Genomic DNA, 25,349 nt, shown 5'->3' on the forward strand with positions numbered 1-25,349 from the left:
AGTTTTGTGGGGAAAACATCCTCCTTCCTTCTTTTCCTCCAAGTAATTTCCTCTCAGAGGTTTAGCTGGACTGTTCTTCTCTCTCCATTGTCAGAAACTCAAATGTCCTTATTTCAACTTGCTCATGGGGTTTTTACTGGCCCCAGAAGGTATAAGCAATTCAGTCCATCTAAACAAAATTCCTATGATCCCTAGATAAGTGAAAGAAAGAAAGAAAGAAAGAAAAAGAAAAGAAAGGAAGGAAGAAAGAAAGAAAGAAGGAAGGAAGGAAGAAGGAAGGAAGGAAGGAAGGAAGGAAGGAAGGAAGAAGGAAGGAAGGAAGGAAGGAAGGAAGGAAGGAAGGAAGAAGGAAGGAAGGAAGGAAGGAAGAAGGAAGGAGGAAGGAAGGAAGAAGGAAGGAGGAAGGAAGGGAGGGAGGAAAGAAGGAAGGAAGGAAGGAAGGAAGGAGGAAGAGAGGGAAAGGAGTTAACATTAGCATCATTGTGGCTGACAAAAACACAAACAAAAAGATCACTCTGAAAATGGATATTCCTGGTACCAAATGGCAATCTATATTCTACTCTCACCATGTAGCTTTGAATAGGATAATAGGCCCAATTTCATGTTTGTAACGATGAAGAATGAGAGTAAGGCATTATCTGATATTATGCTGTCCAACAGCTTTCACAAAAGGGGAAAAAGAGATCATGGAGTACATTTAGCTTCACAAAGAGCACAAAAGAAGCCATGCAGAGGTGGGAATTGATAAGACAAGTACTGCCATGGTTTCTGTCCCCCATGTATGTGAGCCTTTCTTAATGTGGAAGGAAAGAGCGTTTGTTGGGATTTGTGGGTGTGTGTGTGAAAGTGAGACGGTCCCTCCAGATAGCATGTAGAGGTAGGGGCTGAGATGTGATTGTAGGACAGGAATGACTAATACCTGTCTGGCATGGAGATTTCAGTGCATTCAGAAGAAAAATTAATGTTTAGATGCAATACTTTAGGATGGGGTAAGAGGAATTCAACCCATGAGTTACAGGAATGAGATTAGTTTTCTCTTTATCGTTCTCTTGTTTTTTTTTTTTTCAACTAGTATACATATATCTTCAAGTATTGCAGTCTTTACTACTTTGGTTACACTAGATATGAATATTCTAGTTCATCTCAAACTTTGCTGCTATTGGCTAAAATATATCTATTTCAAGTATTTATTTTGTTGGGGGTGGGGGGAGGGAGGTCCTTCCTAGTCAGCAAAGGGATAATCATAAGATGCAGTTAGAATGAACTCATTGGAGTCTGCATTAGACTTCAATGCAGACTCCAATGAGAGTCCACAAAACATAGTGAATCATGTTCATGTGAATCATGTGAAGGTAGTTCTTGAAACAAGGAATTGAGATAAGATATATGTTCTTTTCAAGTGTACACGTAACTTTCCATATGAATTATTAATTTATTTACAATTCCTCTCTAAACATGGGAGGCAGAACAGAAAAATCATAGGAATAGAAAGAAAGGAGAAAAGGATTTGACAAATAACTATCAAAATAAAGATCAGAAAAGTTGTACATATCTATGTTAACTTCAACAAAGAGTGAGCTTTTCTTTCTTTTAGAACAATAGGCTAATTTGTGAGGGGGCCATCTTTAATTCTGGGAAAATTATAGATGACTGCTATAGTCACAAAGTTCAATATGGTGTCAGCACTTTGTAAAAGACTCAATGAACTAAGGGGTTTGCACAGACATGTAGATCAATCTGCTTCACAAGAACTATATTCAGGAGTCCTGGGACTTCTCAACTTTTTAGCTGGAGAATAAAGATAATTCTGCTGTTTGAATGACTTTACATTTATTCACAAAAGAGAAGCCAACCTAATCCTTTATAGAGGTAAGGGATTTTCATCCAATTCCAAATGAATGAACTTTTGTGTCAACATAACCAGGAATTCAGCTTGCAAATTATTATTCCTCTGCTCACAATTTAGATAATATTAGATTTGCTGCTCAAACAATAATAACAATTATATAATAACAACAATAATAATAAATAGAAATAGTATAGTAAACCAAAGTTTTTTATAAATTTTTAACATATGTAAATATAAAGATTCTTTTGTCAAAGAAATACTTCTTAATCAATTAAAGTTGTCACCAACTTCCAAACAAAGTCAATATATTTCCCATAGGCAATGAGATCTGGGAACAAAGTTTTTAAAGTGATATTGAATTATTGTGAAATTGGTTCTGCCAGCCCATTGTTCATTTGCAATTTTTTGAGTCTTTGAATAAATTCATTTATTTCCTTGGAGTTATATTATCCCTCAGCAAGATATGATTAATGACAACTTCTAGGAAAAAGGAAATGACAATAACTATATTCTGTTTTTGTCAGCTTCATCTGGAAGGTAGCATTCACTCTTGGGCATATAGTTTAAGAGCATTGAAATCTAGAGAGCATCCAGGGAAAGGCAATGAGGATGGTGGAAGACCTGGAGCTATTACTATATGAAAAGCTGTGAAGAAAATGTGAATTTTTAACATGGAAACTGGAAGAAGACATGATGACTATGTTTGAATATGCAGAGGGACATCATATGGATTAGTCTTATTCTGCTTAGTCTCAAAGGACAAAACCAAGAGTAATGGCTAAAATGTGAAAAGAGGCAAATTTTGTTTGATTTTGTAGAAAAACTTTGTAGTAATTTTGTTGGTTTTGGTGTTGTTTAGTCATTTAAGTCATATTTGACTTTCTGTGACCCCTTTTATGGGACTTCTTGGAAAAGAAACTGAAGAGGTTTGCCTTTCCTTTGCCAGATTTTACACATTTTCTTTCGTTTTACAGAGGAGGAAATTGAGGCAAACAAGAACAATTGATTGGTCCAGAGATACATAGCAAGTGTCTCAAACTAGATTTGAACTTGTCTTTCTGACTCCAGACACAGAGCTCTATCCATGGTACCACCTACCTGCCTGACAATTAGAGCTGACCAAAAGTAAAAAGGGCTATCTTGAAAAGTGGTGTAATTTCTTTCCTTAAGGTTCTTCAAGTAAATGATGAATGATCATTTGTTGTATAAATGGGGCATAAATTGGATTATCATCAGGGTTTGATCCCACTTTTAACATTCTATGATTTTTACTCCTCAAGTAATATGCATGGTCCAAATGAATTATAGGACCATTAAACCAAAACTTGAAAATATATAAAAATGAAGTTTCTTTGATATTGTGAAACTTGTCAAACCATCACAAAGTTATAGCTCAATTGATTCTAAAGGTAGTATCTAACACAGCTTTTTTAACTCCACTGCCCAACAAAGTGTCTTTCCCATTATACATGCTCAAACAGTACTTTTTGAATAAAGTTAAAAACTAAAGTTTGAATAATTGCTATGAAGCTCTTCTCATAAAAAGGGAAGCCAGACCAAGGAAAAAGGAATAAATTTGCTCTCATCACTCCCCTACACAATAAATTTCACTTGCATCCTATTATTTCAAGCAATCAAAATCAAGAATAAACTGGCCTGCCTGGCATTTAAAGTGCATCACAACCTATTCCACATTATTCTCCTCCACATAGATTGCAGTCTAGCCAAACTGGTTTTTTTTTCCTTTTTGGAGGCAATTGGAGTTAAGTGACTTGACCAGGATCACAGAGCAAGTGTCTGAGGTAGGATCTGAAATCGGATCCTTCTGACTCAAGGACTGATGCAAACTGGACTTCTTAATGTTTCTCTTACACAACAGTTCACCTCCTCCTTCAGAATCTTTTTTTACTTTTGTCTTCTAAACCTAATAAAAATGTCTTGTTAACATGGGCTTTCAGAATCTCTGGTTTTCCTGGAGGCTCAGTTCATGTATTATTATTATTAATTATTATTATTATCATATTATACATCATTATTATCAACATTTGTCTTTTCTTATTTCCCCAGCAGCTGATGCCTTCTCAAAATATCTTTGAATCTATCATGTATATACATAGACTTATATAAGTACAAGTTGTCTTGCCCCCAACCAGCTTATAAACTCCTTGCAAAAAGAGTCTGCTTTTGTTTTTGCCTTTATATTTCTAATGATAGTACGCATCACATAAAAGTTGCTTTAAAAATAGTCATTGTGGCTGGATGAAAGGATGGAAGGATGGAAAGATAAGATTGAGGGATAATTCAATTGCTTAATCTTCAAGGAATAGTTATGTGAAACTACAGAAAAAGAAATCCTGAAGAAGATACAAATCATCTATTTGTTAAATGACATTAAAAATAGAAAGAACAACTGTGCTTCCAGGTCACATATATAAGATTTGTCGAAGAAAATCCCAAGACTTGTCATACCTGATCATTACAGTCTACCTTCTGATTATTCATGTGGATCCCAGTGATACTGACACAAAAAATCTAGAACGAAACACTAAAAATTATATTGGACAAAAAACTAGAAACCTTGAGGGCACAAGTGACATTTTCATCAGAGTTGTCAACTGAAAGTCAAGATTTTAGGGGAAGAAGTTAAGGAAATGAATAGTTAGTTAAGAAAATGCTAACTTAGAACGGCATTTGCATTTCTTAAAATATAAGAATGTAAGGCTCTTGGCCAGAAATGATATGTACCTAACAGGGATTGTTAAAAATATATTTCTCTGGACTTTCAAATTTAATTCAATATGAAAAGGGAAGGTAGAGAGCTAATAGAAAAATAGCTACAATATAGGGAAAAGAGCAAGAAATTTAAATATATATATATATATATAAGAAAATATCCAGTAATAAAATCCATGGGCCTATTTTAAAAATGCAGAAAATACAGATGGGTTTTGCCAGAGACCTTAATACCAAGAAACATACTTAGCAATAAGGTTTAGTGGGATTGTACCTAGAGGTGAGTGTTATTATTCCCCAAATGATAGGTTGCTAAAATGGATGTTGTTAGTCCTTGATCCTCTCATGATCATTAATTTTTTTCGAAACCCTAAGCCAAAATAACAAGGAAATAAATTCTCCTGAGGAAAAAAATAAGCAAACAAAAAACAGTGGGAAGACTAAGGCAACTTGAGTAGATAAATCTTCGAAAGCAATGAAGAATCATTACAAGGTTAAACAAATACAAGTTTCAACTCAATGAAAATTAAAACTTCAAAACAAACTATATAAAACTTCAGAAGAAAAGAATAATTCTCTAATATCTAAAACTAATGCCAGAAAAGAAATGGACAAAAAACCCTGAGAGTGGTTTGAAAACTTTATCAAAGAATGGGGGGAAATGACTCAAATTTGAATATTTAATGAAATAATTAAAAGGATAAATGATGGCTTAGAATAGAAGCAAGAATTCTTGGAATATTTTCTGACACACAAAAAAGAAATGGAGGAGATAGAATTAAAATGTTCAGTAATAGAAAAAACTTAAAAGTCAAAAGAGGAAATAATATTTGTGTTATTTACAATAAAAAATGGCCAATTCAAAATAAAAATATGTTGTGTTGGTCTAGAAAAACATGAGAAAACAAAAATAATAATAACAATACTGTGTTTTGGGGAATTTGTTAAAAAAAAATAAATAAATCGCCTGGAAATAGTGGGACCATAAGACAGAATGAAACTTGGTTCAATACAAAGAGCACCAGAAGAAAGGACAACTTTTTCCTACTCTAAAATTTAGTTGCCAAGTTCCATAGATACCAGATCCAAAAGAACATAAAAGTAGCTAATGAAATAGATCACATATTAAGAAATTCCCTTCAGAATTTCCAAGGATTACTCACCATTCCTAAAAATTGAAAGGAAAAAATAAAATATTCATTGAGGGGTGCAGTGTCCAGAAGATATATACTATTGGTGCTGCTATATTCTGCCCTATTCAGAATACAACTCAATAAATCTATTTATTTTTGGATGCTACATACAAGGGAAGATAAGCCAGAGAACTTGTAGTTTATGACATATGAGGAATTATTGAAGGAACTGTTTAGTCCAAAGAAGCAAAAATTTAGCAGGGGAATAATAGCTCCCTGAAAGTGTTTGAAATATTAGCAATATGAAAGAGAAATCTGATTTACAGTACTTCATTCCAAGAGGCAGAATTAGGGCCAATGGTTAGAAATTAAATTAATACAGATTACAGATCAATATAAATGAAAACTAACAAGAAACTCTTTTCAAAAGTAGAATGGGCTGCCCCTGATGATTTCTCTTCACTAAAAGTTTTCAAATGAAGATTGCACATATTTTCTGAATGTAATAATAAAGAATCCCATTTGGATACCAATAGGACTATTTTTCTTCCAAGGTCCATTCAACTAAATTTTTTGGAGTTTTATTTTGTTTTGTTTTGTTTTGATTCTGTATAGTCAGACCAGTGTCTTCTCTGAATTGCCTGGTTGTTTGACAAATGTGATTAATTTGGCATTCTGTAGGTGCAGTTTAATTTCAATTTTTTCTAAATTTACCTTAAAATCTGTATCAGTAAATCACACCAAGAAACTGAAATGCCAACACAAGCTCTCCATCCATCACTGTGAAAGAACAACTGTGACTGTGAAATGCTGCTTCTATGAACAGCTCAAGCAGAATCTTTGGCTAGAAAACAAAAAAGACTGAAATGAAATATGTTAGCTATTGAAAACAAAAAACAATGGAAATGGGAAAATACTTTGATCTAGTACTTTTATTTTTATGAAGATGTCACTAATTATGATACAAATTAGTGTTTGTGCTTAATACAAATATAAATACATTTCAGAAACAATGGCCATCATAAATACTATGCCATAAAACCGACCCAGTTGACAATAAATCCATCCTAACAAAGTGTGACTAGTATTAACTTTTTGAATACACTTATATATTCCAAGGGTTCTATGATCTCACCAATGTAGATGTTTCCTCCAGTGACTTCTATAGGCCTGATTGTCTTGTGATACTCCTGCCCATGCCTTCCCATGTTTTCCACAAGGCAGCCATTCATCCAATGTGTTTAGTAGCCTTCCTCACTTTCTCTTGACATTAGAAAGATTTTTATTTTAAAATTTATCCATTTCAAATATACTTCTTACTAATTAGTATGGCATTAAATGATATTTTTTCAATCCTGACAAGCTGTTTCCTAATTATATTACTAATAAATTTCCTCTGTGACATGCCTTAGTCAATTGATCACAGAAAGTAAATATCCTATTTAACCATAAACTAAGTAAAGTATACATCAAGATTGCTTGGAGAAGGCAAATTTTCTGTACAGCCAAGCAGCTGTCACTTTTGGTTGGTCAAGCACAAAACACTTTAATGCTTCAGATATGACAGACTTCAGATTATCCAAGTAAAAATAAATAAGAACATTTTCACTCTTTTATTTTAAAAAAGTGATAGAAGTTACAGAATGGAAGAAAAAATATATAATCCTTTTATTGTTTCAGAGTTTAATCTTCCAATTCATATTGATTCAATATGAATCAATAATGAATAATATAAAAAGGGAATATTGTCATCCTCTTAATTAGAAAAACAAGGTAAGCAGGAGTTTTAATTTTTAAATGAAAGAATTTTAAACTTGAAAAAAGAAAGCCAAAGTTTGAACTCTGGATCTGAGATTAGAGAAACAACAAAAAAATCACTTAAACTGTCTGAGCCTGTTTCCTCCTCTATATTATTGATAAAATTAACATAACTAATGTTTTTAAAGTTTCCAAAACTCAAGGCTCTAATAGCTAATTTTTATCTTATCTAGTCCAATAACTAGATCTCTACTCTCTTCCCAGCCATCCTTGAGTCATTACATTTCTTCTCTTCTCCCACCCCAATTTTTACCCCTACTTTCTCTATATGTGATTTTTCTTATTAGAATGTTTCCTAAAGACTGAGGCAATCTTTCTCACTTATTCTCACTTGTTTAATTAAATGGATGTTTAGAAAGATAAAGTATTGTGTTTACTTTACTTCCTTATTTATTAAGCACTTGCTCTATGCAAAGATATTTATTATAAACATGGTATATACAAAGGCAAAATAGAAATGTTAAACAAAAGTCCTCAATTTATATTCTTTTTGTTTAGCACATGAACACAAAAGATGCAATATTGGGAAAGAAGTGAGAGTAACAAATGAGAGATTAAACAAAGAGATCTAGGAATCTGAGAAGAGGGAAAGCACTGATAAATGAAAGGATGGGAAAAATATAAGCAAAGTATATGACAGCTGGGCTGGGCAATGAAGAGAAATAAAAATTGTGACAAGCAAATGAAAATGAGGTGAGGCCTTCCATATATGGAGAAAGAAAGAACTAAAATAGAGAGTGAACGGAAATAAATGCATTGAGTCAAAAAAAAATAGATTAGGGGCAGCTACACTGCACAGTGGATAGAACACCAGCCCTGAAGTCAGGAGGATCTGAGTTCAAATCTGAGGTCAGACACTTAACACTTCCTAGATGTATGATCCTGGGCAAGTCACTTAATCCCAATTGCCTCAAAAAAAAAAAAAGTAGATTAAAGTGAGATTGTGGAAGAAAAGCCAACCTAACAAGTTTATAATTTATCTACAAGAGAATTAGGAACCACTTAAGGCTTCTGTCAAGCTGGGGTCCTAGTCAAACCTGTTTTAGAAAGGTAATTTTGGTCACTGTATGAGAATGGGTTAGAGAAAAGGGAAAGATAAGAGGAAAGCCATGCAAGAAGCTATTATAATAGTCCAAGTGAGAGGGAATGGTGGAGGCCTGAATTAATGTGATCACATGTTAATGGAAAGAAAGACATGAATATGAGAAATATGGTAGAAACAGAATGAACAGAATCTAATTGGATAAGAAGAGCATGAGAAGATAATTCAAAAGTTCTATACCTGTGAGACTAGAAGGTTGGTGGTGCCCTCAACAAAAAAGAGGATAGATAGAAAAGTTCCATTTTCACCAAGTTGAATTTGAGGTTCTTTTATGCCATCAAGATGGGGATGTCCAACAGGCTGAAGGACTGAAGGTCAGAAAAGAAAATTAGAAGAGATATATAGATTTAGGAATTAATCTCTTTTGAATAGACAATTGAACCAACAGAATTGGAACCCAAAGCATAAAGTATACAAGAAGAGAGTTCAATAAGGAACTTCAGAAGACACTAGACTTAAAATAGAGAAGATAGATGATAATTCAGCAAAGGAGACAAGGAAAAATACTGACTGGGACTCAGAAAAGCAGTGTCCTGGAAACCAAGGCATGAGAAAACTTCCAGGAGGATGGACTGATTGACTTTGCCAAAAGTTTCAGAAGAAGTGAGAACTGAGACAAGAACAAGTGGTTTCTCAAACAAGAGGTTATTGTTTGTAATAATAAATGGGAAAAGCTATTAAAACAATGCACAGCCTGCTGTGCACTTTGGTTGATTTCTTCCACTTTCTCTGAGTCCAACTTCTACCTTCTCACAAGTCATCATAAAACAAAAAGGGAAATTACTAGGTAGAAAAAGGAAGTGAGAGTTTTCCTCAGGATAATGAGCTAAGAAAATAGGCAAAAAGGGGTTATGGGCTAGACTCTTTTGGTTCTTCCCAAATCAAGCTGCTACAGGACAAGAAAGTAAATATATGCTCATCAAATGTCATTTAATAAATTGTAGCACATCAGTGTAATGAAATATGACTGTGATGTAGGAAAGGATAAATTAAGGATTGTTCAAAATAATAGATTTTGAAATAAAAACCATCTTAATATCAAAAAGAAGCAAAGAAGGCTACCTCATATATTGATTAAATGGATACCTTGTGGCTACCTTAGAGGAAGACATGGATAAGATTATCACAAGACATGTAGGCATGTATGGGTTGCTCTCTGCATCACTAGAGAAAGCAACTACGTTGATGAGATCACTTGGAATATGTGAGCATATTCAAAAAATTTAATGCTACTTATATTTTGTTGGGCCAATTTTCTAACACAATGGTAATGGTGGTCATTGTTTCTAAAAGATATTAATATTGGCTTGAAGGACAAATTAATTTATATCATAATTATTGAGACTTTCAATAAAAAGAGATTTGAGAAGACAACTTGCTCCACTCCTTTGCAGAACTAAAAGATCCAAAATGTGGAACATTTGTTTTCTTTTCAGATTTTTCTCAATGTGTTCATTGATGTCACTCTTCTTCCTTTTTTTCTTTTAAATATTCTTTTTTACATAGGAAGGAGAAAAGGAAAAATACAGGGAAAATTTAGAAGATAATTGAAAAGATAGTAACAATAATTTTTAATGAATACACTTTTATTCAGTTGTTTAAATCATGTCCAGCTTTTGTGACCCTATTTGGAGAGGTTTCTGGCACAAATACCAGAGTGGTTTCCCATTTTCTTTTCCAGCTCATTTTATAGGTGAGAAACTGAGGAAACAAGGTTAAATCATCTGTCCAGATTCATAAGTGTCTGAGATCATATTTGAACGCAGATCTTCCCATCTCTGGATCTAGCACTCTATCCCACTGTGCTACTACCTTCCTAAATGAACCCACTAATTCAGATCAATCTAATCTCTTAGATTAGAAATTCAAATGCTACCTTACTTTCTCTAGCTTGCTCTAACCAACTTTTTATCCAGCTAGTATTTTGTATTTCCATCTCTAATTTCCTCTTCCTCAGAACACTAAGTAGCATACCTCAACTCTATTTTCATCAGATGGCAGGACAAGCATGGAGAGCCACAAACCAGCTTTCCTTTCTTTCTTTTCTTCCTTTCAGTTCACCTATATTCCTGAAATCCTGATCAAAATTTTCTTCAAAGTGGAAAGAAATTAAGAACTTAAATACTTTGAAAGTGTCTAATTCTATTTCACATTCTAATTCACCAAGTCCCAATATCCCCGTTCCTTCAAAATGTTTATGATCTTTTCTCTCCTGAATCATCTTAACTTTTAGTGAACACAACGTGTGTGTGTGCGCGCACGTGCGCGCGTTTAAGGTATGACTTAAGACTTTTTCTCCATATAGTCTGGCCTGCTGTTTTGTTATGTGGCTGGTTCTGCAGTATAGCTGTAAGCAAAATAAAATCGCTTAATAACATTTAGGTCCTATGTAATGAATAGACAGGAAAAGAACAAAACCTCTGAAGTTTAATACTGAGATACAACTTATTCAGACATGTTCAACATTTAGCTGGCAGACACAGTATATTGTAATGAAAAAACATATTAAAAGAGGAATTATTCAATGTGTAGACAATTCATGGCTCTGCCAGGAAGTCTCCCCATAACCTGAAATGAGGTATATCTATTCCCCAGTTCTCATTTTTTTCTTGTCTGTAAATGAAAAAACTGAAGCAGGAGGTATACAGTGGAAAGAGCACTTGCCCTGAAGTCCAGAAATCTGGCTTTATAATTTATCTCTGATGCTATTACTTTTTCATATGCTATTACTACTTTCCTTAGGATGCTAAACTTTCCTACTCCTTCCTTCTTCATTTTCCTCATCTGCAAAATGAGGAGATTTGACCAGACAGAATGCACGTGGCATTTGCTGATGACCTAAAAAATGGGATTTAGAATGGCACATGATGAGAAACATCCCTTACTCCTTCCTTGACCAAAAAAAAAAAAGGAAGAAAAAAAAAACAGCAATGGGTAACTGCTGAGGGATGAGAAAGAAAGAAGCTCAAGAAGAAATAAGAATGATATTCACCAAAAAAAAGAACTCTCTCCTCCCCTCCAAAAAAAATATAGTGCTATCCTTCTCAGCAGATACCCAGGGGTCAGTTTAATATCTTATTTGTACTGATCCCAAGAAGTCCAACTTTCACCAAAATGTATCAAGACAGATGGAAATGGCTTGTGAATAAAGCATGTCTAGATAAAATGCAAATCCATTTTCAAGCCCTCTCTCCACTTGCATGGCAGAAAGGAGAGAAGTCAGAGTTAAATTGTAGTTGAGCTTTCCCCATAAATGATTAAACAGGATTGCTATCTCACTTAAAAACAGTAGTGCTAGCAGAATTGACTGAGCACCTGCTCAAAAACATTTAGGCCTTCTCCCATGTTACAGGAAAAACCCTATCCTCCCTCAAATCCTCACACCCACATAACCACCTCCATTCCCTCCTTCCCTTCCTCCCTCTCTCTCTTCTTCCTTTCTCTCCCTCCTACCTCTTTCAACCTCCGCTCTTTCTCTATCTCTCCATTTCTATTTCTGTCTCTGTCTCTCAAATTAAGAAATAAATATAAGCTATCACTCTCTGACAGAGTATTTCCAATCAGAGCCCAGAGGGTTCTGGATTTGGACGTTGTTATATGAAGAATATCTCCACATACATAACTGCTGTGACTTTATTTCAAAATTAAGACCATCACTGGTCAGGCTTAGGGAAAAGGGATGACCAAGTCATTCAGAATATAACAGATCTCATGACAGACGGGATTGAATTTCAGAGAATTTGCTCATTTACTATCAACTGGAAATGGCTAACAAAAAGCAAGCGATCCTCTCTGGACGCAAGTGCCAAGCTATTTTTGTATCACTTCTTGCTAACATCCTGCAGGTAAGCAGGGTCTCGCTGACACATGTTTTCCTACAGTACTTAGAGAAACCAGGGAGAGATTTTTCAGAGGCCTGGGGATTGTGTTCTGAGCAATTGTATCTTGTACAAAAAGTTTATCAGAGGTGCCATGCTCATTACCTGACCCTTGGGCGCTCAGCTGAGCAAGCAGGTTCCCAGTTATGCAACAACATCTGAGCAGGACTTTGAAATGTGGTTGGAAATGCCTCTAAGGAACTGTGCGTTTCATTTAGTACCAGAAGATGGAACCCCTCACATTGTGCAATCCTACCTTCTCGTTCCATGCTTTTCATCCCTCCTGAAAAGTGTAGACAGGTTGCACCTTTCTATTTTGGTTTGAGAGCATCATTCTTCAATGTTCAGTTTAAGGGTGTGTTTTTCCGTGTTGTTCTGCTTTCGGTTTGTTTATTTCTTTTAATGAACTATTCATGCAGCCCTTTGGCAAACTATTAATTCTTGTCATTATGGAAAAGAAACACAGTCCAAGTAACTTTATAAGGAGAATTACCTTGCTGCTTAAAGGGCTGAGCTATAGATGTTGTCAGCAAAACATGGCTATGAATAATAATCATCACAATAAACATATATTTATAACTTAAAATGCTACCATAAATAGCATATGATGAAAGTATCGGCATACTTTTATTTTGGAAGCTCATGATTTAAAAAGATGTGTTTGTCATCAGTCAAAGTTATGTTGGTTTGTCAATTGTCCAGATCAATAAAGACTCATTTTGAGTATCTGAATGATTTCATCTAAATTTGAAGATATGTCTTTATAAGCATTTAAAAACAATGTTCACTTATCTCTTGCAGTTCTTTTTAACGTGGAAAAACTGGAATGATCTTCTTTGTTAGGTTTGCAGAGGGACAAGACGATGGTGGCAGGCAGGGAATTTTACACAATGGACTCTATCCCTTTGCCATCAGGAAAGAAGCAAACTTGTCAGCGGTGCACAATTGAGCCATTTGTAAAAGAGAACAATTTCCCTTCTCTTTCTTATGGTTAACAAAAGTAAACATTTGCCAGAACCCATCTCTTATTATCCCCATGTGGGTGATTCATGGAGTGAAATGAGCTGTCCTTTGTGTAAACTGCACACATCATGAAGATAACTATTGTAAGTCCCAGCCACCCCATCCATTCTGAGTCCCATGAGAGAGATACCAGAGGAAGAAGTAGGGAAAATCCAAGTCCTTTGGGGGGATTTTTTTTGTCTAGACCTATGGTTTCATCCATGTCAATGTAGTCACTCTTTTCACCAACACAGGTCAGCAACTTGTCTGTAACTTACGATCTTAAACAGCAGACTGGAGCAATAAGAATTTAAATGACTGGTCCATGGTCACTAAACAGTGTATGTCAAAGGCAGAGCTTAAATCCCTTATCTTCCTGACATCACAGCCAATTCTCTTGTTTACTATATCCTGATGCCTCTTATTGAACATTTATATCAAAAGAAATGTAATTATATATTATTCAAATTATTTAGGTCATGATCCTAAATCTTTGCAATCATGTAAAATGACAACTATTTTATAAATATGCACGAGTGAAATAGGTACAGAACAAGAGGCGCTCTGAGTTGTCCAGAGAAAATAAGAGAAATTAGGAGGGAAAGGAGAAAAACCATACAGATAGATGGCATCTGATGGGGAAAGGAGAGAAAGAAGAGGAAAGAGGAGCCTCTGCAATAGGAAGTCTGCTTTGAATGGTACAACCTTCATCTCACAGAAAACTGGTGACATAAATGCATTTCATCACATTGACTTTAGTCCTATTAGTAGCAATAGAACGAACTTCCCTGGTAGACAGAGAAAATATTGGACAAACTCACATGAAGAGATGTGCTTGTCAAACATTATTTTACTCTCATACTTTGATAAAATCCCTCTTTTCTCAATGTTTTATTTATATCAATTTGGATATCTAATCACAAACAACTTTCCATGTCCTAGTATATATGAGCTAATATAGCCAAAAATAAAAAAAATAGTATCTTATGGTCAACCTAAATGATAAAAACCTCACCACACTTAGTTATAATGGTCCTGGGAGAATAAATGTACCAACTATTGATCAGCTAGTACTCCAGAATTTTCCATTTTGGCAGAATCTCCTGGAATTTGAGATCAAATGGCACAGCCAATTTAACAATTTCTTAATTGTCTCCCTGCTTCCTATCTCTCCCTTCTTCATCAGCCTAGTTGCTGTATTGTTAACTCTTAAAAGACAGAATTGTGGCCTCTGGCTAAAAATACAGAATCACCAACTTGGCATTTAAAGTCCTTGCCGGTGACATTACCAACACGTCAAGCATTTGTGGAACTTTGAAGTTACCTCCAGAGTCTGTGGCTCATTTTTTCCAGTAGCTTCAGTGATGACCCAACTCGTGCTTTGAGGAGTACTTTGGTTTTTGGAAACAGATGAGCATTGCTCATAGCTCAATTGTTGGCCAGCCCTTCTGAAAACAGGAAGGGAGCTCTCATTTTAGTCTCTTACACCTCCTCCGTACCCTTTCTTGGTTATGAATAATTAGGAAATTTAGGTGATACCATAGTCACTTTGAAGTCAGTAATTCTTATAGTATCTCCTCTGCAGAGGAATGCAAAGGTTGACTGTAGTTTTGACTGGTTATTTAAAAGAGTGAGTTTTAAGATGTATAATTAGGAATGTGACTTCTCTTACCAAGGTCAGATTACTAAGAACTAGGACGATGTGGTACATTGGATTTAGTAAGGGTGCAGAGGAGTGAGAAAGGCAGGATAGAAAGTTGAATTTTATATGTTTTCTCATTTCCTGGGTCACTATAGAGCTGCCTCATCTCTGGGTATCAAATTTCTCCATCTTTAAAATGTGACACTAGACGGTCTCTAAAGTTCCTTCTAACTCAGAATCTTAACTTCCTATGATGTTTTTTCTTTATATTCTAATTCAATTGTCTGTATAATCTACTCTTCAACCAGTTGTTTCTTTCAACCTCGTAAGATTTTGAAAATCCTGGATAGTTTAGAAGGAGCTGTTTCTTGGAGGGAATTTGGCTGAATTTTGAGACCAGGAGTGGAGTGATGGCCAGAGGTTTGGTGAGTGAAGAAAGGCTGGTTGTGGGGGTCAGGATTGTTAGTGAAAGTGTGGGTTCTAAAGTTGGAAACTAGTCAGGACTGTCTGAGAAAGGGAAAACAAAGTAAAACTCCAGGATTTTAAACTTCTCTGATGTCTACTTTAAATTCTTTTCAGCTATCTCTTCAGCAAAATTGATTGAAGTGAACTTATGCGGAATTTGTGACAAATGGAGATCAAAAACCCTGATGCAACCTAAAGGTTACTCTCACATTTTTTCTTTAGTAATTAAGTTTTTTGCTAAAATTTCTAGGTCATTATATGCTACTATCTAAGGGACAGGATTAGGACCAACACCTGTGATTACATTGTTGTGGGGAATTCTTCAATGAGGAAGTAACATCTCTGCCATTTATAGTCTTAGAGAGTTGTCTAGAACATTGAGAGATAAAATAACTCAGCTGGCACCACACAGCTGGAAAAAGTCACATCCTCAATCTCTGCACATGTGGGAAACAATAGAAATTTTTAAAACACATATATGTGAAATAGGTAAGGAATGCTGGTTACTCTGAGCTGTCAAAGAAGAATTAGAGTCATACAGATGTGTAAGGAAGGCCAGAAAAGGAAAAATGGCAGTGATATCATAATCTATACCATAAAGGGTATGCTTTAAATGCCATGGCCTTCATCTGTCAGGACATACATGGCATCAATGCCTTTCACAGAATTACCTTTTGCTTCATTCACTACAGCATACTGCATCTCCAAAAAATGGATATCAAATGCATACAAAATCAAAAGGAAACAAAATAAAAAACCTCCCCCAAACATGACACCATAAACCTGATTTAAAAAAGAAAAAAGCTATGAAGATCACTTCCCTTTTTAAAAACCTGATAATAAAAAACTATGAATGATCATTTCCTTCCTAATTGCCAGGGTGAGTCATGGCTGATAGTTGTCTGTTTTATTTCAGTCATGAGTCTTTTTGGTTTAAACCTAAGATTGTTTCTCCTCCCCAGAGGGGTCTACTGTTTTAATTGCTTCCTTTAAATTCATTTTTTGTGGGGGGAGTAGCAATTACATTCTGCTATAAGGCAAGATATCCTTTTATGGAGGTGATTTTTTTCTTTTCCTGAAAATAAAAAAAAATTTTTTAAATGGTCTTCAATGCAGTCAGGTAGAAAGCAAAAGAGCGATACCTAACCAGATAAAGTGAGTAGAATAAAGGAATTGGCTACAGGGATATGTCACTAAGCTTTAATAATATGCCTTTGGTAATATCTAAGTAATATTTAATTTAATAATAATCTCTTTAGTAGTAACTAATACCAAGCTTTAGTAATATCCCTTTAGTAATATCTAAGTAATATTTAATTTAATTCTATTATTTAATTTAATAATAATCCCTTTAATAGTATCTAATACTAAGCCTTAATAATATCCCTTAGACTGACAGAGCCCAACAAATGAAGAGAACCTCGATTCCGAAATCTGCTCCCCTCTAATATCTTCTTGCTATTTGAGACTTCCTCCTTAAATTTAGAAGCAAATCAAAATTGCTTGAGCCAACATGCAGCAGAGGATATCTAATTTTTCAGGTTTCTCATGAAGAAGCATTTAAGTATGTAATTGCATAAAGCTCAGAATGAGGGGTTTTTTTTTAGTTCAAATCTATGATTTCATCAGCATGGTCTGCTCCAGTTAAATACACTCTCTCCAGCATATAAGATCAAAAACTGTTCTGTAAATTATAGCCTTAGTTTCCTAAAGACACTTAGAGGTTAAATGACTCGCCTAAGATCACAAAGATAGTTTGTATTATTGATGGAATACTTTGCCAAGATAAAACCATGAGAAACTAAGAAAAAATATCCTGTGTAACAATTGAAAATTCCCTTTATATTCCTTTCTATTTTTTTCATTCTTTCTTCCTAAGCTCCCACTTTATCAAATTATTCAACTCTTCCACAAAAATCCACAAAAATGTTTCATCATGCTGGGAAGGTGACCTTGGGTACTCAAAGGAATAAAGAAAGAAGCAAGTTCTATCATGCCCTATGAAGCTGAAAATGCCTCAGTATGGGTCTGATGATGGACTGGATGTCATCTGTAGAGCACTCTTGTTAAATATCAAGGTTGGCCAGCAGATGATGATTTTCTTATATTGGATTACAGGTTTATATCACAACTCACTTTGGTCAATCTCAGGGAAAAAAATAGCAAAATTTCATTTTTCTAACTAGATAGACCAAAAAGGAGAGGAAATTTTCTTCTTTTTTCTCCTGATACTTTTCTTGTTTTATCTTGTTTTTTATTATTTTTCCCCAGTTACATGTAAAAACAAATTTTTGGCTGTACAAGTATATTTTTTACATATTTCCAAGTGGATCATATTAGAAGAAAAAATTCAAAACAAGAAGGGAAAAACCACGAGGAAAAAAAAACAGAAGGAAAAAAAACAGAACGGAAAAAAAGAGTTAAAGTAGTATGAGTTAATCTACATTCAGTCTCCATAGTTCGCTCTCTGAATGTGGATAGTATTTTCCATTTTCTGCTATAGGCCCTTTCAACTCAAATATTAATAATATTGTACTAAAACAGTACTAAGATTTATTAAAACATTTAGCTTTACTATTCATTGCCTTGAAGTGGATTGGTGAGTGTTACATTATCCTATTTCACAAGACTATTGAAAGGATCAAATGAGATAAAATATGTTGAATTTTACAAACCTTAGAGTGCCATATAAATGCTAGTTATTATTAATCTCATTTATGAGTAGTGCAAAAATGAACCAGTGATTACCACACTTTAAATCATGTAACTCAAAAGCTCTGTACAACTTGATACTCTCTGAGAAGCCTCTATATAAACTACCATGTGATTTTTTTTTTACCATAAGACATTCTCACAGGATATTCTAATAAAAATTTAGAAAATGAAGGGAGGTAAAAATAAATAAATAAGTACAAATGAGTAAATAAATGAATAATGAAAAATAAATAAAAACAAAGAAGGGAGAAAAGAGAGATATCAAAAGATTCTAATAGCTTTCCTCACCACTAATCCTTCACTTTTCTAAAAAACATATTATGTGCACAATTCTACTCACAATTCTACTAAGAGTCAGTGCCATTAATGGAATCAACAATTTTTCTTTCCTACCTCAATACTTCACATTTACCTTTAAAGAAAATCATAGAAATTTTATTTCAATGTCTTCTATAATGGTATACAAAGGATTTGATTGTATCACTCACTTTTAACAATTTTTAATATGTATATATAAAGATATATATGTATATACATATGTATATATATATAGATATAGATATAGATAGATAGATAGATATAGTCAAGATTGTGTAGTTATGGCACCTCCAGTTCTGAAGTAGCCTAAGTTAAATATTTCTGACTTAAATATCTGATCAATGAAGGTGACAAAAGTTATTTCACTGTTACATTTGTGATGGAATTATTATTTGTAGAAATAAGCTGTATGGATAAATCAAGGAAAATGTAAGAAAAACTATGGATTTGGGAGACACTCTAGTGAGTTACACATAAATACTATTTATTTATCAATGGTCATTAAATACCCTAAGATTAGAAATCCTCAAATTAATTTTTACCAAAAAAAAGTTTCCTAAATTCTGGGTAGAGAACAAGTGCTAGGTCTAGAGTCAGGAAGACTCATCTTCAGTTCAAATTTGGTTTCAGACTCTTACTAGCTGTGTGATTCTGAGCAAGTCATTTTACCTTGTTTGCCTCAATTCCTCATCTATAAGTGAGCTGGAGAAAGAAATGGCTAATCACTCCAGTATCGTTCTCAAGAAAATACCAAATGGGATCACAAAGAATTGAATACAACTGAAATGACTGAACAATAACCAAAAAATCCTGGGCAAAATTTCAAAAGGATTCAAAGAATTCACCAATTCTTATAATGGACATCACAGGAGTAATGGGTCATAGTTGGAATGAAAATGGATTTGGAGTCAGAGGACATTTAGTACCACTGTATTTAACTCAACTGTTGCTCTTTCTACAAAGCAGATTGCAGGATGCAGAGAAATATTCTGATCTAGGCCTGATTGGGGTGAGAATAAAAGGAGATTCTCCCAAGCAACAGAGCATTTAACAAAAGACATTGACAATAACATGGAAAGGAGACTCGCCAAGAATACAGCGTCGATTCCTTTGGATTTAGGTTCTCTCATCTCTACATTCCCCATAGATAAAAGAATATTTCACTTGAAATAGACTCTATATATTCCTAGACATTCTCCTTAAATGAATGTGCGTGGAAAGGTTATGTGTCATGTGTCATGTGTCATGTATCATGACCCTGACAGTGATGATTTTTTTGTAAATTTAAGGCAATTGATTTAATGAAGCATTATTATTATTATTATTATTATTATTATTATTATTAAAACTTTACTATTGAGATATAAGATGATAGATTTAAGATAGGAGAAAGGGTTATAACTTCCAAGAATAATTGTCTTAAATCCATGAAATAATGGAAAATATAGAAAAAGACAGAAATTTAAGTCTGGTATTTTATCACAAAGATAATTTAGATTACTAGAAAATTCTCAAAATGTAATAAAAATGTCCATAAACATGCTAAATTTTGAACAAAAAGTAAATCTGATGAACGTTTTGAGGACCCCTAGCCTACAAAATAAAGATAAAACTCTTGCCTATATTTCAAGTCACTACACAATGTGACTCTAACCTACCTTTTCCAGATGTCTCCTACTGTTCCCCTGAACAAGCCTTTTCTCTACTGCTGCTCAGTTGATCTCAGCTTCCCCTAAAACTGCTATGGACTCTCTGAGATTAAAAAGTATGAGTTTCAAAGATACCAATCTCCTTCCTGAAATGCCCTCCACTCTCTGCTCGCTGAATTTCAGATCCCCAATTAAATATTTGGCATTTAAAATTCTTCATAATCTGGCCCCTACCTGTCTTTCTCATCTTTTTTCTTTCTCCTCTTGGGCCCTCTACAATTAAGCAATACAGGTCCAATTGTAGTTTCCCTGGCTTCTTTCAAAGCCAAGATCAAAGGCTACCCTCTATAGGAAGCCTTTTCTAGTCCACTTCCCCTTTCAGATTGCCTTTCATCTATTCTGTATATATCATTTATATATGGACAGTGTAGCTATATACATCATTTACAAGTCATCAATCAAATGAATGCTGATTGAGCATGCCTTTTCTTTGTACCTGTAGCACTTTGCAGAAAAGCAATAATAGGTGTTTAATAAATGTTTTGTAATTAACTGTCTGATGACATCATAACCATCCCTCAAGGTTCATTTTTAATTTCCACTACTCAGTGAAGTTTTTGACCACTCTAACTAGCAGTAGACCAGTAGTGAAATTATGATAAAAGATCTGGAGCTCAAATCCTTGTTCTATCCTCTGATGCCTGAGAGATCTTAAGCAAATCACTCCCCAACTCTCAGCTTCATCTATAAAATGAAAGATCATAGATTTACACTGAAAAGGACATTAGAGGTCACCTCATAATCCATTTTCCTGCCCCTTCATTTTACAGTTGAATTTCCTCAGGCTTATAAAAGAAATGATTTGAACACTAGTAGTGTTCACTCTAGTGAACACTAGTAGATAAGATTTGAGCCCACATAATATGATTGAGCAATGTAGTGCAGTGAGTAGAGCAATGGCTCTGGGGGCTAGAGGACCTGAGTGCAAATCCGACCTCAAACACTTATTAGCTGAGTGACTATGTCATTTAACCCATGTTTCCTAATTTGTAAAATGAGCTAATGGCAAACTGGCAAACCACTCCAGTTATCTTTACCAAGAATATCCCAAAAGGGGTCACAAATAAACATGACTGAGAATGATTGAACAACAACAACAATCCATGATTACAAAAGCATTATTCTTTCCCTTGTACCATATTTGCCTCTGGGAACTGGACTAGGTTTTCTATAAGATTCCTTCCATTTTGGGATCTAGAATATATATAGTGGTACCCAGTAAGTAGGTATTTATGATTGTTAATGATTCTAACCTAGCTTTGCCTAAACTTCTTTCCAACTCCTTTTTATATGTTCTCTTCTCCCATTGAAACAAAAAGTGTTTAAAAAGTTTTTGTACAAATAAAACCAATGCAGACAAGATTAGAAAGAAAGCAAAAAACTGAGAAATAAATCTTCACATCTAAGGGTTCTAATAAAGGCCCCATTTCTAAACTATATAGAGAATAGACTCAAATTTGTAAGAAAACAAGCCTTTCTCCAATTGATAAAATGGTCAAAGGATATGAACAGGCAATTTTCAGACAAAGAAATTAATTTGTAAACTATGTGAAAAAATTCTCTAAATCACTATCGGTCAAAGAAATGCAAATTAAGACAAATCTGAGACAAGCACTACACATCTGTCAGATTGGCTAAGATGACAGGAAACAATAATGACCATTGTTGGAGGGGATTGAGAAAACTGGGACACTAATATATTGTTGATGGAGTTGTGATCTGATCCAATCATTCTCAAAAATAATTTGGAACCTTGCTCAAAAGGTTATCAAACTGTAAATACCCTTTGATCCAGCAGTGTTTCTACTAGGCTTATATCCCAAAGAGATCTTAAAGGAGGGAAAGGGACCTGTATGTGCCAAAATGTTTGTGGCAGCCCTTTGTGTAGTGGCTAGAAACTGGAAACTGAATGGAATACCATCAAGTAGAGAATGGCTGAACAAGTTATGGAATATGAATGTTATGGAATATTATTGTTCTATAAGAAATGATCAGCAAGATTTCAGAAAGGCCATGAAAACTTACATGAACTGATGCTAAGGGAAATGAGCAGACCCAGGAGATCATTGTACACGGCAACAAGAATATTACGTGATGATCAATTCTGATGGGCATGGCTCTTTTCAACAATGAGGTGATTCAGGCAAATTCCAATAGACTTATGATGGAGAGAGCCATCTGCAACCAGAAAGAGAACTGTTGGGACTGAATGTGGATCACAACATAGTTTTTCACCTTTTTTTGTTGTTCTTTGCTTGCATTTTGTTTTCTTTCTCATCTTTTTTCCTTTTTTATCCAATTTTTCTTGTGCAGCATGATAAATGTATATGTATAGATAAGATATAGAAATGATAATATGTATAGAAGAATTACACATGTTTAACATATATTGTATTACTTGTTATCTAGGGGAGATGGTGGAGGAAGGGAGGAAGAAAAATTTAGAACACAAGATTTTGCAAGGGTGAATATTGAAAACTATCTTTACATATATTTTGAAATAAAAAAAAAACTATTATTTTTTAAAAGGAAACAAAATTATGTGTCAGGACTATATTTCTTTTTGCCTACATTTGTATTACTAATACTTAAATAGTGCCTGGAATGTAGCATTTTGTTTTGTTGTTGTTTGTTTTTCAATTATATTTGACTCTTCGTGGCCCCATTTGGGGTTTTCTTGGCAAATACTAAAGTAGTTTACCATTTTCTGACTATAATTCATTTTGCGGTTGAAGAAACTGAAGCAAATGGGTTAAGTGACTTGCACGAGATCATACAGCAAATGTCTAAGGCCAGATTCGTGCTAAGAATCCCTGACTCCAAGCCTGATGCTCTATCCACAATACCATCCAGCTGCCCCTGGAATAAGCATTTAACAAATGCTTTAACACTTAACAAATGTTTTATGTAATCTAATCTAATTGCAGAGATTATCAGGGGAGAGATGCCTCATAATATAAATTGTGTAAAATATAGTAATGAATTCCTTTATCATTATACTTTGGTCAGAAAACCTCTTGGGATTTGAATAACCTTTAGATTGATAGACTCTATAAGCTATTTCTGAGACAAAGATGTTGAAAAATCAAATCTAAATTGATAAGGTAGACTCCTGACAATCCTAGCCAAGAGCATTTTTAACCTGTACAAGTCTAAAGCACAAAGCCACAAAGAAGATATACACTGAAATGAGATCACCATTAGTAGTAAGAGCTTCTGTAATCTCCTTACTCTACTAACAACATACAAACACAGTGGTTGGCAGGGGCTTTTTTTCATTCCTGAGAAGTGACTTAAATCACTGGGGCTTTTGTTTTCAGGATGATTGACATCCCAAGCATCTCTCTGCTGAGAAGTTTTCTTGCTCCTTCATTCCAAAGGCCGTGTCACAAGCTCAAAAAGAAAACTGCCAGATGGTGAAGGCCAGAGGGAAATTTAAGATTATTTAGTGTGAATCTACTCCATTTTAATCGAAAGTTTAAAAGAATTGCCAAAAGATCAGGTCTGTTTGCTGTGTAAGAAAATGAAGAGGCCCACTTCAATTTCTTTTAATACTGAGCAACTTTATGTTTGAGGAATATAGCTATCACATAGCAACTCAGCCAGGACTAAAATCAGGTGCTTGCCCAAGCTTCAAGGGAACAGATATTATGAATGATGGAGTACATCATTTTTTAAAATGATCCTCCCCCTTGGTCATCCCCTTTCAGGCTGTATAAGCTATCACTTTCCTAACTAATAAAGTGACATTTATGCATGGCTGTCCTGGGAAAGAAAGAAAATGAGAAAAGGAGAGGGGAAGGAAATTTTCTGTACTGTAGTTCTAGGTAGAGGTCTGCTGACGTGCTTCCCTGCATATTATTTCTCTTTGATTTCTAAATATACATTATTGGAAATGCATTAAACTCTTAAAAAAAAAGATTTCAGTGATTCCTATGAGAGGAAACTAAAAAACAAAACCTGGACAGCATACAGAAAGATTGCTTAAAGTGATGGACTCTGCCCTAAAAATATGGCTTCAGGCAAGACCCTTAACTTTTTCCTCATCTATAACATGAAGTTAAAATATAAACTGTATGCATACCTTAATGGGCTATTGTGATAACCAAATGCAGTAATCAGTATGAAGAGCTTAATAAGCAGAAAGCACTATACAGAGCTATCAATGTTGGAAAAGTACTAATCTGTGTAATTCTTAAAATATTATTTTACAAAGTCTCACCATTCTGACATGCATACATACATAAATATGTGCAATACATATAAAGTATATGAATCCCTTGCCTGATTTTTTTTTATTAAAAGGCATTGAATGATATGATCATTGTATTTTGCAAGAATTCTTGAATGAGTTTGATGTATGAACAAGAGATACATTTGAAAGAGAGCTTTTAATTACTGTTTTACTTAACTGAATGAAATGCTTTTTCATAATCATCTAACAAGAAGCATAAAAGGATCCTTATTCTCTACATCTTTCAGTTAATTCAAAATAATAGAGCTGTGGCCTGTTCTAGACTATCACTTATAAATGCCCTCTTGCTCCCTTCTAACACCTTCCCTAAGGATGTCCTCAAGGGGAATGCAAGTAGATTAATCTTTTTTTATTAAAGCTTTTTGTTTTCCAAACATATGCATGGATAATTTTTCAACATTAACCCTTGCAAAACCTTGTGTTCCAATTTTCCCCCCTTCCCTTACTCCCTCAGATGGCAAGTAATCCAATATATGTTAATCATGGTAGAAATATATGTTAAATCCAATATATTCATCACATATTTATACAATTATCTTGCTGCACAAGAAAAATCAAACCAAACAGGAAAAATGAGAAAGAAAATAAACTGCAAACAAACAACAACAAAGAGAGTGAAAATGCTATGTTGTGAACCACACTCAGTTACCACAGTCTCTCTCTGGGTGTAGATGGTTCTCTTCATCATAAGATCATTGGAACTAGTTAGGCAAATCTTATTAGTCTTTAA

This window comes from Antechinus flavipes, chromosome 6, assembly GCF_016432865.1.
Source record: "Antechinus flavipes isolate AdamAnt ecotype Samford, QLD, Australia chromosome 6, AdamAnt_v2, whole genome shotgun sequence".
In the NCBI taxonomy this organism is placed as follows: domain Eukaryota; kingdom Metazoa; phylum Chordata; class Mammalia; order Dasyuromorphia; family Dasyuridae; genus Antechinus; species Antechinus flavipes.